The following is a 5,716-nucleotide window of genomic DNA, read 5'->3' on the forward strand; positions in this document are numbered from 1 at the left end:
AGCTTTAAGGTGTGTTCATACAAGGTGATTTATAGGGTTGCAAATTGCATGCTTTTATCGCATTACATCACCCTCCTTTGGAAAAAGAAGAATTTGGCAACGTGATCAATTTTGCCATATTCTTCTTGCCCAAAATTTATAATCAGAATTAAATTGTTTTGAAGGAACGAATTTAAGAGATGCTTAAGGGATATTCCTCCTTCTTTTCATTCGTTCGTTCAAATCAATTTAAGTGTTGGTAAATATTAGATATTTAAATAAAAGCTATTGTATTTACTTAATTATTACTTATTTTATTTATTAAAAGTTATTTAATTGGCAAAGTATCGTATTTGTAAAATAAAATTGAGTAATTATTTTCGTAAATAACTTATGAGGCTATTTTATTGAATTTTACATAAATACATATTAATTGCTTAAGAAAAATGGTTTTACATTTTTTTGTTTTAATATTTGTATTTAGATTTTCTGAGTTATATTTTTAACAATGTATGAAAAATGCTTTCGGTTTAATAAATTCATTTAGTATTTTGGAAAAAAAATCTTATATTATAATTTTGTGGAAAAATATATTGTAAACACTTATAATAGTTAGTTTTGTTTGTTTGTTTTTTCTTTTGAGCTAGATTTCATATTGAACATTTGTACATTTCAGATTATTATTTTTTTGTTTTGTACATTTTTGTTTTTGTTTATAAGGTAATAAAGTGAAAGTAATTATACATACGTATATACATATAGAAGAAAAATTTTTATTTTTTTTTATTTTTTATTTTATTTTATGAATTCTATTTTTGTGTACTGTTTTTTCTTTGTTTTTTGCTTCATCAAAAATTGTGACGTTTACACCGTCAATTTTTGTTATAACGTATGGCCCTTGGTATATGTTTTCATGCTTATTGCGTGGTTCTCTTTGAACAAGAACCCTGTCGTTAACGCTAATTGATAACGGACGCGCCGTTTTATCATATATTAGTTTGTTTCGAATTTTGTGTTTATTAATTAATTCTTTAACGATTTTGTGCGACTTTTGCATGCGATATTTAACTTCTTTCGCGTAATTTTCTACATTATAAATCGGGTCAATTTTATCTTTTTTCAAATCTTGAGGCACTGTTGCCTTTTTCCCAAATATTAATTCAAATGGGGAAAATTTATTATCGAAAACTGTGTTAGTTGTTGTGTTGTGTAAAACTGTAAAATATTTTAAATAAACATCCCAATCGGAAAATGTTTCATGTAAATATGCTCGTAAATATTCATTAAAAACTCTGTGGTTACGTTCGATAGTACCCACGGTTTCATGATGGTGTGCGGTTGAAAAATCGTGTTTAACCTTTAAAAGTTTGGTTAGTTCAGTGAAAATTTCATTTTTAAATTCGGTGCCTAAGTCTGATTTAATGGAATTCATTACACCGTAAGTTAAGACAAAACTTTCGAAAATGGCAGATGCAATCGTTTTAGCGCTTTTATCTGGAACCCTACTGTTACTAAATACTTTGTTAAATCGCATATAATGGTAATTGCGAACCTATTACCACTACTCGACTCTGGTAGGGGTCCTAATGTGTCGATTACAATAATATCAAATGGTTTGCAAGGTGTTGGCGTTAAAACAAGATTTTCCTTGTTTTTAGGTTTAACCTTGTTTAATAAACATTTTGAACAATTTTTAACGAACTTGGATACATCACGGGTCATATTTTTCCAGTGATATTTTGTACGTAATTTTGCATAAAGTTTTTTAATTCCACAGTGTCCGCCTGTTATAGGGTCATTATGGTAAATGGTCATTAATTTTAACTTTTTATCGTCGTCAGTTACTGTTTCTACCGGTTCTGTTAAGATAATTTGTAAAAATTTTAAAATATTGTTACCGCTGGTTTTTAATTTTGAAATAGAGAAATAATTGAAAAATATATCATCTTTTGGCCATTCTACTTGCTTAATATTGCGATTGCCGGCTTCAGCATCAAGCCTCAAAAGTAACTCGTCTAAACAAGTTGTTTCGTTAACATTCGCAAAATTAAGTAATTCGTGTTTTTTGTGTTTTAAATGTGCACATATTTGAATATTTGAAATTTTGTTATCTTTATCGTAGCGAAAATGCGTTACTATATTTTTAGAAAAATTATATGAAAATTTATCGTAAACTTGTACTGTAGGGTTGTCCGTGTAGTTGTTTTCGTTTTGTAATTCCATTGTTTTTGTCATTGATCGCGTTTTCATAGCTAAAACATGTTTTGTAGAGTCTTTTAGTTCATTAATGGTAATGCGTGAAAGTGCGTCTGCTCCCACGTTTGATTTGCCTTTTATGTACTCAATAGTGAAGTCGTATTCTGACAGTTCTAGGCGTATTCTAGCAAGTTTTGAAGATGGGTCCTTCATGTTAAAAAGATAAACTAAGGGTCGATGGTCAGACTTCACCTTAAAGTGAGTGCCGTAAACATAGGGTCGAAACTGCTTAATCGCGAAATATATAGCTAAAAGTTCCAAGTTCTATGATTGGTTTATTTTGTTCTGCTTTGTTAAAAGATTTAGAAGCGAAACATATTGGTAAGTCGTTGCCATTATGATTTTGGCTTAATATAGCACCGCACCCGTTTTTAGAAGCATCCACAGTTATTAAAAATTCTTTAGTAAAATCAGGATATTGCAAAAGTTTAGGAGACATTAGGGCTGATTTTAAGTGTTGAAATGCAGTTTCACAAGCGTTGTCCCATAAGAATTCTACATTTTTTCGACTCAGTCTATTTAAAGGTGCTGCCAGCGACGCAAAGTTAGGTATGAAGCGTCTATAATAATTTGCAAACGCAACGAATCGACGAACAGCGTCTTTATCTGAAGGTTTTGTATACTTTTTTATTGCGTTAATTTTTGAATCGTCTGGCAGCAGTCCCTTTTCTGAGCACTTGTGCCCTAAAAATTTTACCTCAGAACGAAGAAAATTGCATTTTGTGGGGTTTAGCTTGAGATTAAACTTTCTGCAAGTTTCGAACACTTTAGCTAGATTTTTTAAATGGTGAGTCTCACTACAACCTATAACTATGACGTCATCAACGTATAAAAAAGCTTGATTTGGAGAAATGCCTGAAAAGGCTATTGACATCATTCGAGAAAAAGAATTCGGTGCTACATTTAAGCCGAATGGTAAAACTTTCCAGCGAAAAGCTCCCTTGTCAGTGCTGAAAGATGTTATATCTCGCGAGTTTTTATGCAATGGAATTTGATGGAAACCAGAAAACAGATCTAAAGTCGAAAAGTATTTTGCTCGACCAAGGTTGTCTAATATGTCGTCCACACGTGCTAGTGGAAATTTGTCAGCGATAAGCTTTTTATTAACCGCCCTAAAGTCAACGCACATGCGGTACGATTTTTGGCCGGATGGATCTTTTTTTGGTACTAAAATTAATGGACTGTTATAAATAGAGGAGCTTGGTTCGATTAAGTCATTTCGCAGTAAAGTATCGACTTGTCTATTTATTTCTTCGCGTTGTGAGTACGGCAATCGATAGTTTTTGATATAAACGGGAGTCTTGTCATTCAGTCGAAGTTTCTGTTCGTAAAAGTTGTTGAGTGTCATACGGTCTGTTTTCAAGGCAAATACATCGGCGTATTGTAAACATAATTCAAGCAATTTGTTTTTAGCATATTTTGGCATTTGTTTTTGTAAAATTGACTTTAGTTCCTCTAAACGTTTTGTCTCTTGGGAAGTTTCGTTTATTTTGTAGACATTATAGTTACTTATATCCTCAGCTTTGATGTTATAGTTACGAACGTATTTTACCTCGTCCGTAGTATTTATTACTTTTGAAATTGGATTTGTTGTGTCAACGACACATTTTGATGTAAAAACACCAGAGCAAAGCTCGTGAGAGTCTACGAAAACAGGGTTTTTGGAATTAGTCAATTTAAATAAACGAAAAACTTCACATCTTGGAGGAATGACTAAAGTGTCGGTATTTGAACCGTGTACAATTGCTATTTTAGTGCTTTCTGTCCCGATGCCGATAGTTATACTGTCATTTGCGTAGTTAATAATACGTCTGTTCGTCTTTAAAAAGTCCTTGCCTAGTATGCCGTCAGAAGGTATATTAAAACTGTCATCTACAACGTGAAGAGTATGCGGAATAAAAAAAACCTGATACAACCAAGTTTGTACTTACAGTTCCCAATGTTGTAACCGTTTCAGTTGTTACACCAGTGATGTTTATGGTATTGCTACTGTTAATTGCTGAATTTCTTGCTAAACTGGAAATCTTGATTAAAGAGATGTCTGCTTGTGAATCTACGAGAAACGAGCATAATTTGTAAGAATCGGTACAATTTAATTCAATAAAATCTGAATAATTAAGGTTCAAGCAGTAAATTGATTTTTCAGGGGTAACTACGTTTAATTGCTTAGCTCCTGCTCCCCCAGTGTTCGCTCCTGAGGGGCATCGGCGTTTAAAAATCGAACATTAGAAGTGTTTCTAGAATTTGAACGAGAAGAGTTGTTTCTGTTGCTTGCCGAACGATTGCTTGTGCTATTTCTGTAATTATTTTGTCTATTGTTAAAATTGTTACTTCTATTGTAATTATTTTGATTATTATTGTGCCTTGTGTTATTGCCATTATTGTGCCTATTTGTATTGCCGTTATTAAATCTGAAACTAGTGTTGTGATAGCCATAGTTGCTATGCCCTCTAAAACCTCCTCGAAAACTATTTGGTCTATTTGCCCGTGACCTAAAAGATAACAGCTGCCGCTCTTTGACTTCATTATTGTGTTCTACAATCATTTTTGCGACTACATCTTTCGAATCCGTAAAAGAGGTTGATGCTAAAATAGATTTTACTAGTTCTGAACGACTGTTCAGTCTGCAAACATTTACTGTCTGCTCTACCGCTAACTCATGGGCTTTTGCTTGAGTCATACTCTCAATAATTAAAGATCGCTCTAATGCGTCAGATAATTCCTCTACTCGCTTCGCAAAATCGGCATAGTTGTTATTAGTAATATGTAATGACGCGATTTTGCCAGAGACAACTTTGGAATTATCTGGTTTGATTCTGCTGCGTAGCGCAACCTTTATTTGATCCACTGAAATTATTTGACTGGGTAAAACCTCACGCACTTTGCCTTCGAGTTTAGACTTTAAAAATGCTATAAATGTTGTAGTTAAACTTTCATCCGATAATTCTTCAATTGAGTTTATTTTGTCAATGAATGAGTCGAGCGATAGGGGGTCACCACTATAGTTTTCTCGGATTATAGACGCACATAGGCTAATAAATGATTTCTTTTGCTCAGGTGTTGCCATCTTTATTTCGTTTGTATATTCAGTAAAATTTATATTCGGTGAACTAATCGTTACACAAGGCGTTTCTTCAATTTGTAAAAAATCTTTAAATGAAGGCAAAGAACAACTTTTTTTAACGGTGAAAACTTCTGGTGTGCCAGCTGAACAAGCGTCAGCAAAGTCGTCGTCGGAATCTACTTCAGGATTTAAAATATCTTCTTTTATAAGTGCTGAAAAATCTTCGGGTACTAAAACTTTACACCCAATTTTTTGAAAACACTGAAGTAGTTTTTCTCTGCACCGCGGTAAACTTTTAATTATAGAAGCTGGCTTGTTTCCTTGTTGTTCCGAATTTTTTACTTGAATTAAAATATCGTTGTAAGTTTCGATATTCGTCGTAAGATTTCTTATATTTGTCAACTTTTTCCCGATTTG

At 32.8% G+C, this 5,716-nt stretch overlaps 1 long non-coding RNA gene across 1 annotated transcript; it reads right to left on the reverse strand.

The window, feature by feature from the left end:
- Positions 1–3,936: 3,936 nt before the first annotated feature.
- LOC118755872 lies at positions 3,937–4,733 on the reverse strand. The gene is made up of 2 exons (XR_004995076.1): positions 4,167–4,733; positions 3,937–4,107 (listed from the first exon to the last, which is right to left on the reverse strand). It is a non-coding gene; the product is annotated as an uncharacterized LOC118755872 (long non-coding RNA).
- Between the last annotated feature and the right edge of the window lie 983 nt (positions 4,734–5,716).

The sequence above is a fragment of the Rhagoletis pomonella genome, unplaced genomic scaffold (genome assembly GCF_013731165.1).
Source record: "Rhagoletis pomonella isolate Grant_MI unplaced genomic scaffold, Rhpom_1.0 Rhpom_scaffold_07733, whole genome shotgun sequence".
Taxonomy (NCBI): domain Eukaryota; kingdom Metazoa; phylum Arthropoda; class Insecta; order Diptera; family Tephritidae; genus Rhagoletis; species Rhagoletis pomonella.